Source organism: Chrysochloris asiatica, unplaced genomic scaffold (assembly GCF_000296735.1).
Source record: "Chrysochloris asiatica unplaced genomic scaffold, ChrAsi1.0 scaffold00033, whole genome shotgun sequence".
In the NCBI taxonomy this organism is placed as follows: Eukaryota; Metazoa; Chordata; class Mammalia; order Afrosoricida; family Chrysochloridae; genus Chrysochloris; species Chrysochloris asiatica.
The window spans coordinates 5,338,059-5,352,946 of record NW_006408551.1 but is presented as its reverse complement, the minus strand read 5'-3'; the positions used below and the strand labels follow the sequence as shown (position 1 = coordinate 5,352,946).

The 14,888-nt window shown below is 38.7% G+C and overlaps 1 pseudogene; it reads right to left on the bottom strand.

The window, feature by feature from the left end:
* Window positions 1-5,156: 5,156 nt before the first annotated feature.
* On the bottom strand, window positions 5,157-6,841 carry LOC102838547 (annotated as a pseudogene).
* Between the last annotated feature and the right edge of the window lie 8,047 nt (window positions 6,842-14,888).

Here is a 14,888-nt window from a genome sequence, read left to right as displayed (position 1 = left end):
TATATATCTGGTATTGCAGTTTTCAGAAATATTTGTGAATGAATATATTAAGTAGCTACTGAAATTGAAGTGTAAAGGACAGATGTTAGACAGATTCCATTCTAGAAATGTTTCAGGACCCATTCAAGCAAGGGAGACGCTTTTGAAAGTGCAAGAGTGCTGCTATTAGTAATTGGGAACTATAGGTAGAAATTGTGGGGCTATCTTGGGCACTTTAGAACATCTGGTCACCCTGTTATTTGGGAGACTTTATTAAATCTTACCAAATCAGCAACTCTATCATTCCTTCATGGGTTTCGTATTTGCCAAGAAAACATCTGATGACTAATCTTGTTTTTACATTTGCTTTGTTCTTCAGCCAAGGTGTCAGGAAGGACTTTAATGTTTAGATCAGTTCTCCAGTAAGGGACTAACATATTCATTAAATACATTTAAGTTGGTTTCACTTTCTCCACTAAGAAACCAATGCTATTGGTGAATTTCCCCCAAAACGGTTACTTTTTGATATATTGAGCCAATTACAGATTTAAAAATAATGACATGCTCTAAAGTTTTTCTCTCTTTTTTTTTTTTCAAGTTCATTAACAACCTTTAAAATTGAGCTGCCAGTCTGCTTTTGGAGATTTCCTCCTTTAAAATAAGTTTATCATTTTCAGTAACACATTGTAGTTTATGGTTGATTTTTTATTGTTTGATAAAGTCAGTGATATAATATATATAGCACTTCACTATCAAATCTTAGCAGTTTTCCCACAGTTTCGTCAGTTGTAGAAATAAGAAACCAGGTTTTCTCTAGACAAGTTCTCTAACAGAGTAATTCTGGTAGGTTGGACTCCTATAATCATATTCATTTCTTTAAGTTTACTTTTCAGCTATGTTGCTAAAATGCCTTGGCTTGTCTGATCAAGGCCTAGACAGAAGGGGAAGCTATAAAATGGAAAAATAAATGATAGAATTGAAGTTTGCTATTTGAGTTTGCAGTTTCCTCGATATTATTCTGAAAATTGGCATGGATCAAAGTGTGGTTTGAAGAATGAGGGATACAAGAGACTCTGTCTATGTGATGCAGCTTCTCAGACGCTTGTTAAAATGAATTTTAATGTTGTAAGTTCACAATCACCATACCAGAAGAATTGGTCAATTGATTCAACCATTTCAAAAGGTAGCATATAATGAAGAACCAATTGTACTGGAGATAGAAGCCCAAGCTGCACTGAATGCATTGGCATAAAACAAGCCTCCAGGAATTGATGGGAAAACTGAGGTGTTACGACAAACAGAAGCAATGCTGGAAGCATTCACTTGTCTATGGCAAGAAATTTGGGAGACAGCTACCTGACCAACCACCTGGAAGAGATCCATAAATGAGCTCATTCCAAAGAAAGGTAACACAGTGGCATGTGCAAATGATCAAACAATACCATTAGTATCATATGCAAGCAAAATATTTATGAAGATGGTTGCAGCAGTACACTGAGAGGCAACTGTAAGAAATTCAAGCCATTTTCAGAAGAGGAGATGGAAGAAGGGATATCATTTCTGAAATCAGATGGATCTTGGGTAAGAGTAGAGAATAACACAAAAATCTTAACTTGTATTTCATGACTTTACATAAAATCATAACAAATTATAGATAATATTGTGAAGAATGGATATCCCAAAACACTGAATTGTGCTCAAACACAGACCAAGATGTACTCATTCAAACAGAACAAGGGGATACTGTGTGGTTTAAAATCAGGAAAAGTGTGCATCAAGGTTGCATATTTTCACCATATTTATTCAATCCATATGCTGAACAAATAATCCAAGAAGCTGGGCGTTAGTGGAAAATTCATTAACAATTTGCAATATGCAGATAACACATCTTTCTTGCTGAAAGTAAGGAGGACTTGAATCACTTACTGATGAAGATAAAAGACTACAGCCTTTTGTGTGGATTACCCCTCAACATAAAGTACACAAAAATCCTATAACTGGACCAATAAGTGATATCATGATAAAAGGAGAAAATATTGAAGTTGTCGAATATTTCAATAAACTTGGATTCACAACCAATGCCCCCGGAAGCAGGAGTTGGTACCATCAATATACTGAATTGGATGAATATGCTGAAAAGAGCTCTTTAAAGCGTCAAAAAGCAAAGATGTCAGTTACCTTGAGGACTAAGGTGCACCTGACTCAAGCCATGCTTTTCTCAATCACCCTATGTGAGCACAAAAACTGGAAGACCAAAGAATTGATACCTTTGATTTGTGGTGGTGGTGAAAAATATTGGACATACCACAGACTTCCAGAAGAATAAACAAATCTGTCTTAGAAAAAGTGTAGCCAGAATGTTCTTTAGAAATGAGGATGGCAAGAGTTTGTCTCATGTACTTTGAGCACATCATCAGGAGCAATCAATTCCTGGAGAAGGACATCATGCTTGAAATACAGGAAGACACTCAAGTAAACAGATGGGCATAGAGGCTACAAGCATTGGGCTCAAATACAGCAACAGCTATGAATATAGCAGAGGACTAGATCCAAGCAAAATGAAGTCTTTGACAACTTCAACCTTTTCTCCATTTATCATGTTTTTATTGGTCCAGTGGTAAGGATTTTTGTCTTCCTTATATTGAGGAACAATCCAAACTGATACCTATAGTCTTTGATCTTCATCGGTATTTTAAGATCACTTCAAGCAAGCAAGGTTGTGTCATTCGCTTCCAGCATATCACAAATTGTTAATGTTAATCCTGATGTTCTTAATTGCTGTTGTTGTTAAGTGACTGAGTCAGTTCTGACTCATATTGACCCTGTTTAGGGTTTCTGAGGAGCAATTGGTGGGTTTCAACCACCGATCTTGTATTAGCAGTCCACAAGACTTCATATGTAATGTATATGGTTAAATCTCAATAATCCTGCTCCCCCTTTGAGTGATATTTAATCATTAGTTTCGTTCTTCAGGTGGAAAATGGAAGAAAATATTAATTTACCTTGACTTATTTCTATTCATCTTGGTATCTACCTTTATAATTATAATTACAAAAGTCATAATTATAATTTTTGTTAATCTACTACTGTATTTCTATGGAATGCTGTGTACTCAAAACTTCCTGCCCCACAGATAAACTTATATTAATGACTCATGCTTTTTCAGCAAATATTAGCAATGTATAACTCCTTGATCTTTTATATACAAATATTGGCTACTGTTCTTCAAGTTGATTCTCAAGTTTGGCCTAAACCTTCCAGTACTGCAACCCCAAAATGAGTCACCCTGAAGAGGAGGCTTAATAGCATGGCAAAGAAAAATAAATATATAGGAAGTAAAATGCTGCTGAAATAAGGTGGACAATGGAGCAATCAACCAGAAGTGCAAGTCCTTGTGGAAGAAAAGTTACACCATTTGGTGATCAGTGTCTCTTAATAGAGACTTGTAACTGTGGAAGCTAAAACCAACATGGAGTCCTTTTGCCTGGGAAAAAGTTTGGGAAGATGAAGTAACCTATTTGTTGTTGTTGTTAAGTGCCATTGAGTCGGTTCCAACCCATAGCAACCCTATATAGGGTTTCCAAGGAGTGACTGGTGAGCTTGAACTGCAGTTCAAATGCCTTTGCAGTCTGATGCATTAACCCACAGCACCACACCAGGACTCCAGTAACCTATTTAGATTTATGTATAAGCAAGAGTTCCTGCTCTCTAACTCCTGCCTTCCAGATAGGCTTGTTGTTGTTAGTGTCATAGATTGGTACCGACTCATCATGACCCTTTGCACAACAGAAAGAAGCACTGCTCCATCCCATGCCAACCTCACAATCATTGCTATGCTTGAGCTGATTGCTACCACCACTGTACCCATCCATCTCGTTGGACATCTTCCTCTTTTTCTCCTATATTCCACTTTACCAAAGATAATATTCTTCTCCAGGGACTGGTCCCTCCTGACAATATATTCGAAGTATAAGAGGTGAAGTCTGGCCACCCTGGCTTCCAAGGAGCACTCTGGCTGTACTTCTTCCAACACAGATCTGTTGGTTCTTTTGACAGTCCATGATACTTTTAATATTCCCCTTCAACACCATAACTTAAATGCATCAGTTCTTCTACAGTCTTCCTTATTCACTGTCCAACTTTCACATGCATATGAGGTTATTGAAAATACCATGACTTGGGTCAGGCACACCTTAGTTCTCAAACTGACATCTTTGCTGTTAACACTTTAAAGAGATCTTGTACAGCAGATTTGCCTAATGCAATACGTCGTTTGATTTCTTGACTGTGGTTTCCAGGAAGTCTTTGGTAACTTCAATCTTTTCTCCATTTATATGGATGTTGTTTATTGGTATACTGGTGAGGATTTTTGTTTTCTTTACATTGAGGTACAACCTGTACTGAAAGCTGTAGTCTTTGATCTTCATCTACAAGTATTTTAAGTCTTCGTTACTTTCAGCAAACAAGGTTGTATCATCTGCATATCGCAGGTTGTTAATGAGGCTTCCTCCAATACTGATGCCACATTTTTCTTCATATAATCCAGTTTCTCAGATTATTTGCTCAGCATACAGACTGAATAAGTATGGTGAGAGAATACAATATTGGCACACATCTTTCCTAATTTTAAACCATGTTTAAAATTAGGAAAGATGTTCTGTTTGAATAACTGCCTCTTAGTCTACATACAGGTTCCTCATGAGCACATGAGACAGGCAGAATCTGGTTATTTGCTTCCATTAAACAGACACAGGAGTCCTGGTGTAGCACTGTGGGTTAATGTGCTGGACTACAAGATGGTTGGAACAGCAGGTTGGTGGTTTAAGCTCACCAGCTGCTCTTTGGAAACCCTATACAGGGTCGCTATGGGTCAGAACCAACTCGATGGCACTTAACAACAACAACAGACACAACATCCCTCCTACTTCCAAAAAACTGCAATATTATCCCTCTTAAGCAATCTAATATTACAGAAAATGAAGACTTTTGAAGGACATTTTCATGAACTTCTGGAAAACAAACTAAAACCACCTGAACTTCCCAAACTCTCTTTGTTCACACTTTACCTTTTTTTAGAAAATAATTATTTCTCTTTATTCCTAAAAGTAAAAAAACTTTAAGTTGTTTTTTTGTTATTACCACATTTTCATTAAGATTCTCATTCAGTACCAGAAATGTTATTTCCTCAAAACCTGAGTGTGTATATCTTCTCTGTCCATAAAGCTGATTTCAGATTTACACAATATAATTAATAGAGAATATCTTGGTGTGGAACATTTATTTATTTTTTCATGTGGGGCACTTCAAATCCCAGGGTTTGGCCTGAGAGATGATGGGAAAAGCCCAGATGGAGCAGGTCCAAGTGGAGGCACCAAAGGTGGGCGCATCATGACAGGACGAGGTGGAGGGATACCAGAAGGTACAGGGGGAGGTAGCCTTGGAAGAGGCCCCTGAGGAGGAGGGCCAGGAGGCAGACCTGGAGGAGGGCCTGGAGGGGGACCTGGGCATCAGCTCGGAGGTGGTCCTGGAGGTAAAAGTCGGGGTAAAGGCCCTCAGAGTCCTGGTATTCCAGGCGGCCTCAGTAATGGAGGAGCTCCTGCGGGTGGTCGAGGAGGAAGGACTGTAGGTGGCCCAGGTGGCCTTAAAGGTGGAACAGGTGGTGGTCCAAGGGGTGGAGGTCCTGGCAGGGGAGGTGCCTGTATCAGACTGTGGAGGAGCCTGCTGCTGTGAAGAACACAGTGGATGTGCCCTCAGAAAGCAATTCTTCTTTAGGTTGCTTTGGTGATATTTTTTTCTGCTTCAAAATCATCAGAATCAACATCATCATCATCATCTGAAATTTCTCAACTTCTCAACCCTCCTCAGGGATTTCCTGGCCTGCCATTTGAAGCATCATGGCTTGAAGAGGAGCTCCTTCATGTTCTTTTCTCCCTTGATTTTCCAGGCATATCTGCAAATCGCACACTCAGCCCAGACTTGTTTCTTCATTGTTGTCTCTCTCATTATCATCATGGTGCACAAAGTCATCCCCTCGCTCTCTCTATCTAATCTGTCAATGTTGCTGTCATCATGCTTATCTTGATCCATGTCCTCAGGATAGCCATCATCTTCACTGGTGCTAGAGACATCATCATCATGACATCGCTGAGCAAGTTCAGGACTATATAACATATCTTCACCTCACCTACCAGGGGAAGATCTAGGGCAAAGCCCACTCTACAGCCATACAGCCATAAGACTTGAGGAGGAGGTGGACCAGGGAAGAACCATGAAGCTTTCTACCAGGGGGCGAATGTGGAACATCATGTCCAAGAAGAGGAAGTATAGAAACTTCCTGGATTGGTGGTCCACAGGCTTTTTAAGGATGGAGGGTGTCTGAGCACCAGGAAGTGGACTGTCCTGGATCAAGATATTGGAAGGAGCATAAAGCATATCTGGCAAAGGAATACTCTCAACTTCCGCATGTTGAGCATTCTTAACAGCATCAAAATATTGGCTAAGTTGAGCCCTCTTCTTTTCATAGTCAACTTCAAGCTTTCTCAATCCTTTGTAAATATCTGTATTCTCTTTTTAATAGAGTCATAGAATATGTTCAAATGTTTCCGGCAGTGTTTGACGCTTGTCTTTCAGAATCTTTTCATTTAACTGTGGCTGTTGCACTGGATTAAACTCCATTTCATCTAATTTCTCCATGTCATGAATAATCTGTTTGGGATCCTTCATCTTTAAAACTGCAGCTCGTACCATCATTTGTTGTTTTTTGTTCTTTTATTAATTCTCTTTTCTGGGCTTCCTTTTGGACCTGGTCTGTGGGGTTCATAAATTTTCCACTCTGGGTGGATAATGTAGATCTCCGTCCCATGATGGCAATCTGTATGGTTTACTTCTTATTAAAAAAAGAACAAAACAAAACACTTCTGCTGGGCTCCCGGTACTGTAAGGAGGGGGTGGGGGAAATTCTAGTTTCTTTTTCCACACCGCTTACTATTGTTATTGTTAAGTGCCATTGAGTCAGTTCCAACTCAGCAACCCTGGATAGGGTCTCTAAGGAGCAGCTGGTAGGTTTGAAGCACCAGCCTGGTGGTTAGCAGTCTAGTGATTATCTTACAACTCCACACCAGAACTCCCCTCTTACTATGTTATCCCTGGTACTACACAGTTGTTTGAAAGGTATTGTGTGTTCTCCAACTCAATTTTTTTAAATTTAATCATAAATCTCTACTACTGTTTTTATGGTGTCCTGGCGTGACACTGTGGGTTAATGCACTGGACCACAAAGTTGCTTTGAACTGCATATGTAGTGGTTCAACTCAACAACTGGTCCTCAGAACCCTATACAGGGTCATTATAGGTCAGAATCAACTCGATGGCTCTTAACAGCAATAAGTACTGTTTTCGTTTTTTGGTTTCTTTTTTTTCATTCTCAGAAATTCTTTTACATTTGAATCTGGCAAATCAATAATGGCATTTCTCCCTTCTTATTTTATAGAGGAGGAAAATGAGGATCAAGAGGCTAACTGATGTGCTCTATGTCTCAGGGCTGGAGTCCTGGTATGGTGCTGTGGGTTAATGTGCCAGATAACAAAGCCATTTAAACTGCAAGGTCAGTGGTTCAAGTTCACCACCAGCTGCTCCTCGGAAACCCTATACAGGGTCACTATGGGTCAGACGGCACTTAACAACAATAATGTCTCAAGGCTAATAAATTACAGAGCAGGATTTGAAAACAGGTCGGCCTAAAACCATACTTTCTAGGGGGAGAGACCTTGTCATATTCATTTTGATATCCATAGAGAACCAATTCATGGCACATGATTTGTTGTTGTTAGCTGCCGTTGAGTCGATACCGACTCATAGTGACCTTATGCACAGCAGAATGAAACAGTGAGGTCACCCGATCCTAGGCCAACCTCACTATTGTTGCCATGCTTCAGCCCATTGATGCTGCCACTTTGCAAATCCATCTCGCTGGGGGTCTTACTCTTTTTCTCTGACCTTCCACCTTACCAAACATGATATCTTTCTCCAGTGACTGGTCTCTCCTGACAATATGTCTGAAGTATGAGAGAAAAAGTTTGGCCATCCTGGCCTCCAAGGAACACTCTGGCTGCACTTCTTCCAACACAGACTTGTTGGTTCTTTTGGCAGCCCATGGCACTTTCAATATTCTTCTCCAACACCATAACTCAAAAGCATCAATGCTTCTATGGTCTTCCTTATTCACTGTCCAGCTTTCTAATGCATGTAAGGTTATTGAAAATACCATGGCTTGGGTCAGACACACCTTAGTCCTCAAGCTGACATCTTTGCTCTTCAACAACCTTTAGAAAGGTCTTGTGCAGCAGATTTGCCTAATGCAATACATCATCTAATTTCTTGACTGCTGCTTCCATGAGTGTTGATAGTTGATCCAAGAAGAATCAAGTCCTTGACAACTTCAATCTTTTCTCCATTGATAAGAATGTTGTGTATTGATTGGTCCACTAGTAAGGATTTTTGTTTTCTTTACATTGAGATGCAATCCATACTGAGAGCTCTGGCCTTTGAACTTCATCAGTAAATACTTAAAATCTTCTTCACTTTCAGTAAGCAAGGTTGTATCATCTACATATCGCAGGTTGTTAATGAGTCTTACTCCAATCTTGATACCACGTTTTTCTTCACATAACCCAGCTTCTCAGATTATTTGCTCAGCATACAGGTTGAATAAGTATGGTGAAAGAATACAACCCTGCCACACACCTTTCTTAATTTTAAACCATTCAGTGTTCCCATGTTTTGTTCGAACAACTGCTTCCTGGTCCATGTACAGATTCCTCATGAGCACAATTAAGTGTTCCAGAATACTCACGCTTCGCAATGTCGTCCATAACTTCTCATGATCCACACAATCAAAAGTTTTTGTGTAGTCAATAAAGGACAGGTAAACATCTTTCTGATATTCTCTGCCTTCAGCCAAGATCCATTGGACATCAGCAATGATATCCATCGTTCCACAGCTGGATTTACCTTTAGTAAATCTTTACTCACATGGGATATAAAAGATATTGTCCAATGATTTCCGCATTTCACTGGGTCACCTCTCTTTGGAATGGACACAAATATGGATCTCTTCCAATCAGTCGGCCAGGTTGTCTTCCAAATTTCTTGGCAGAAATGAGTGAATGCCTCCTGTGAGGCCTCACTTTCTTTAAAGATTTCAATTTTTACTCTATCAATTCCTGGTGCTTTGTTCTTTGCCAGTAATAGAGCCTCATTTTATACTTCTTGATGTATTTGCACCTATATGGCAGTTAACAACAACAACTTGGGTTTGGAAGCACGGTGACTCTGAAGGATAAGCATTGGACTGTGAACCACAAAGTCAGCGGGTTCAAGCCCACTTGCTGCTCTATGAGAGTAAGGTGAGGCCTTATGCTCCAGCAAAGATTTATTGCCTTGAAACCCTATGTTGTTGTTGTTAAGTGCCGTCGAGTTGGTTCCAACCCTTAGCGACCCTGTACAGAGTTTCCAAGGCTGTAAATCTTTATGGGAGTGGAAAACCTCATCTTTCTCCTGCAGAGAGACTGGTAGTTTCAAACTGCTAACCTTAAGGTTTGCAGCCCGATTCGTAACCACTATGCTACCAGAGCTCCTTTTGAAACCCTATAGTCAGCACCAACTTAGCAGCACTGAACAACAACAATATGCATCATACATTGTTCTAGATGCTCATGCATAATGCTTGTTTATTTCCTTTTATAGCATTGGAGAACTGGATTTGAGTCTTTGTTGTCTCTTATTAGCTGTTGCAACTTTATGAACTAGCTGTCTTCCAGTAGACTCTGACTTATGCCAAATCTATATGTATTCAAGTAGAATTGTGCTCCATAGGTTATTCAATGGCTGATTTTTCTGAAATAGATTGTCAGACCTTTCTTCCAAGGTGCCTCTGGGTAGACTGAACCTCTAACTTTTCAACTAGCAGCCAAGGTTCTTAAGCATTTGCACCACCTCTCTAAGCCTCTGACTTCCTAACTGTAAAATAGATAGTAGTAGCCTGGCTACTGTCTCTAGGTGATGCTGGAAGATTAAAACAAGCTTATATAGCATTTAAGGAGCTCTGGTAGCATAGTAGTTACGAATCGGGCTGCTAACCTCAAGGTCAGCAGTTTGAAACTACCAGCTGTTCTGTGGGAGAAAGAAGAGGCTTTCTGCTCCCATAAAGATTTACAGCCTCGGAAACCCTGTACAGGGTCGCTATGAGTTGGAACTGACTCCACAGCACATAACAACAACAATAATATAGCATTTAGCAACAACAAAATATATGTAAAAGAGCATTGTAAATTTTAATGTAATATGCAAATAAAATGATAGTGATTTCATTGGTATTAATGTATGCATAGTAGTTCTCCTATTTCACTATATACAAATAGAGCCTACAATATGAAGCCTTTCACTTAAAATCTAAGCTTGTCTTCCTCACACTGTTAGGCAGATCACCAGTTACCCAGAGTCCTGAATAACACACAGTAGGAACTGTTAGCAGTGAAGTATGCTTGCTATCTTCTAAAACAAAGGTCATCATGTCTTGAGCTGACAACTAGGAAGGAACTTGGAATTAAACAGTTCAAAGATTATTTTCAAGTTATTTCCCTTTACAGAGTTATAGATGAAAGGACGTTTTCTAGCAAGTAAAAATAATGTATAGTTAGCGTTAAAACATTTAGATTCTTGGCATTCCCCAAATGCAATTTTGTCTCATGCTTTCCCCAGATACAATGGAAATTAAGTTGAATTAGTCTCTATAGCAAACTGGGAAATGTAGTCCCAATTTTAATACTAAATCGTATGAAAGAGTAAACTATAAATGATTTCCTCTCAGAGTTTTCCAATTTTTACATTTATTAAGTGAAGCAAAGCAGTCATTTTTAGTTCATGAGAAATAACATAATTATAATAGAAAAAGCTGTCTGAGAAATCGGATTAAACTGGTGTGGCCCTGCAGGATAAAGCACTGGACTGTAAGGTCTGTTTGAACCACAAGGTCAGTGGCTCAAATGCACCAGCTGCTTTTTGGAAACCCTGTACAGGGTGGCTATGAGTCAGAAAAGACTCCATGGTACTACCAACAACAACATTCAAAATCAAGATAATTCTGAACTCTCAAATTCTCTAGGTTCTCAAATACATTTTACCTAAAACAACTATAATTTTAAAACATCCTCAAATTTATTATCCAAAGGTCAAGAAATACTAATAGCTAAAATGTCAATATAGAGATTTCTGGATAGATATGCATGGTAGATGGGAGAACATCAGAAGATGCAATTTAGAACATGGTAGAAGAATATCAAGATAACTAATCTGTACTAAATAAAGAGAAATAGGTTTATCTTACTTGTGACTATTTTTACAGCACAGAGATCTTGCTGTTGTTGACATTAAGTGCTATTGAGTTAGTTCTGAATCATTGTTGTTGTTGTAAAGTGCCTCAGAGTAGGTTCCAACCCACAGCAACCCTGTATAGGGTTTCCAAGGAGGAGGAGAAACTGGTGAGCTTGAACCATCAACCGTGCAGTTTCAACGGCTTTGCAGTCTGGCGCATTAACGCACAGCGACACACCAAGACTCCTCATAGTGATCCTGTATAGAGTTTACAAAGAGCAGCTGGTGGTTTTGAACCTCTGACTTTGCAGTTAGCAGACTAGTGTTTATCCTACAGCAGTACCACACCAGGATGCCAAAGTTCATGCTTGTGGCGGTTATGTGCTGTGGAGTCAGTTCTGACTCCTAATGACCCTGCACAGAGTTTCCGAGGCTGTAAATCTTTAGGGGAGCAGAAAGCCTCATCTTTCTCCTGCAGAACAGCTCGTAGTTTCGAACAGCTGACCCTGAGGTTAGCAGCCCAATTTGTAACCACTACACTACCAGAACTCCTAAATATCATGCTAGAAGGAAGAAAAAGCATATGTAGTCCCATTTTTATTATACGGCTACAGAGCAATTCCATTATTCAGTATAATAAAATTGGACCTTCTGACAACCATTAGGAATATCCCAACTAAAAAAGTAAAGAATTTTACTCCTTATACTCATCCTGTTAGTCTAATGAAGCTAGGTCTGGAAATCTAGACTCATCATGCAAAAGATTCTCTTCTACTGAAGATATATCTGAAATCTGGGAGACAGCCTTAAACAGGTTACATAAGACAAAAGATAATCAGTCAAAAATAATTTTTCTGAGTTGATGTTGTGTTTTGGCCAGGAAAATTTGTTTCTATTACAGGGAAACAAAAAGAAAAACTTTGACATTTTGGCATATAAAGCAATGACTTCATTTCTTAATATGCCTTATTTAGGTTCATTATCAAAGCTTGAATTGAACTTTTATGGTACATTAGCTGAGCTATTTCTAACATTCTTCTGAAAATGAGAAGATTCGTGTCAAAAATTGGCTCTCTGTGAGGTGTTTCTACTAAATAAATGGATACATGAATATTGGCTGCCTCTGCGATTCCCACAGACTTGAAACTGCTTGCTTTGGACCATTTTGAGGTAATTCTAGAAAGTTATAATGATTTTCTGGGACCATATATATGATGAAACTCTGAAAGAGTGATTACATTACCATAGTTTTCCTCTGGAATTCAGTATAATGAAACTGGACCTTTTGTCAACAGTTAAAAGTATTTTGGCTTTCTGAAGCAGTCAGTATAGTGCTAATGTCTTTGAGTGGACTTCCTAATTGAGACAATATGACACCCCGCCCCCCCACGTTGAATGCAATTGTTATGATAAAAAACTCATCTCAGAAAGGAGGAATGTGATACCCTGCACACATTCCCAACCAGTTTCAACTTGGTCTGTCAGTTTTAACAGTAAAATATCAGACTGCTGAATATTTTATTGTTGTATAACCACCAAGGATATTGTGCAGACAGGTAAGATATTTTAATTTCTCCCCCTCTGGTGAATGCAGGGCCCATCAATGTCAGAAGTGGCACAGTGTAGTTGTAAAGTAAAAAATTATTTTGCATTTCAACAGCGGAAAACATCTCTGGCTGCCAACAGTATCTGCATTTAAATTCATCCGAGTCACAGTTGTTCTTGTAGAGGACAAACATGAGGGCCTGAATAGTCTTTGAAAGCCTTCTCAGTTAGATTTGAGTGGGGGCTAAATGATATATTTTCTCAAGCTAGCATGAAAGAAATTGGATTAAAGAAGGATGACTGTTGGAAATGCACAGTGCATTCACTAGGAACTGAAGGAATTGCATTCAGAAGAAGCTGAACTCCTGACTAGTAAACATGTTGGTAATCCTCGCTTTGTTTACTGAAAATGAATCACTCCTCGAATTCTGAAAGGAAACAAAGAAATGTGCTCTTTGTTTGCACAGGCTATAAATCCTCAAGTTGAGGCCACTTCAAGCTCAATGACACTGCTGGTACGGTCGTGTCATGCTCTCGCGAATGCCATGGAATTGTTTCAAGAAGAAAAAAATGCGTATGGAGGCAGCAGAGTTGTTGAGTAAATTGATGGTGGTGCTCCAGGTGCCACAGTCGGGTCACTGATTTACTTCTCTAAGTCAAGTGGCAAATGTGTTCAAGCTAGTAAAGGTCAGTCTCCATGGCAACAGATCTAACTCTTACCCCTGGAGAGAGGGCTGGAAACCAATTTGAACACTTCTGATTGGCTGAGGAAGGTCAGCTGATCTCGGAAACCTGCCCAGACTGCATTTTGCCATGAGTAGCAGAGACCGAGTTCTGTACTGACTTCTCAGCCACAAAGCCATGAAGATGAATTCTTCTGCTCTGGAAATAACAACTTACAAAAAAAAAAAAAAAAAAGTCGATGGCATTATATTCCTGGTCCCTTAGGCAAAAGTACACTTTCGGTAAATTTTTTAAAATATTGGATTGAAAGAAAATGGCACAGCCAAGTGAAAAACGGTACAACTGGTGTGTACGTTTCCAAACTTCTTTCTAAACTCATTAAAAATTTAGTTGAGGGTGGGGGATCACATCTTTAGGTAGTGGACAGATTTTCTAAGAGATCTGTTTTAGTCATCAGGGTCATAAAAGTCATTAAAAAGGAAGTGAAAGGTACCTGCTTTACTAAAACATTAACAGTATCAGAATTTCTTTTTTTAATAGAAGGAAACCAATTTTTCAAAAAGCATTTTCTAGATCATGTAAATTTCAAATATGACAGACATTAATTTCACATAAACCTGTCCTCCTGAGTAAATTACACAAATCAGATTTCCAACATCTGGGAAACATTTTAGAACTAAGTTTCTAAGCCTTACGCGTGGCCCACAGAATCAAAATATTATTTTTTTTTTAAAGTTCCATAGGTTTTTCTGATGTTTAGAAATCATTGATCAGAGATGGAATCTACATTCCTTAAGGAAAGACAGAACAAAACCCACAAGACAAATGAAACTTTTTACATTTGTGTTTACACTAAATTACATCTTGAATAACTAATCCTAAAATGAGTGTTTTGTATTTTTCTAAGTAAATCACTTGATTATTAAAATTCTGATTTTGTACTTAAAAAGATGAAATCCCCATATTTTGCTCTACTTCTGAGAGAAATATATATCTTGCTTGTAAAATTATCAAGCAATATGATTAATAATACAATTTAAAAGTTTTTACATGTCAGCAGTTTCATTGCGACTCAAAATTCTCAGTAATCAGTGCTTTTTGAATTTCATTTAGCTTAAGAGTGCTAATTTGGACCCATGACTTGTTGAGCTTCATTAATTAACTTGTCACCATGTATTTAATGAACAGTCGTGAACAACCTTACTGATACTACTGTAAGTGAATTTATTTGCTGTTTGCTTTTTTTTTTCTTTTTCTTTATTAATTTTAGGTCACACCGCCAGGAATATAGGAACCCAAGTATGTGTTAT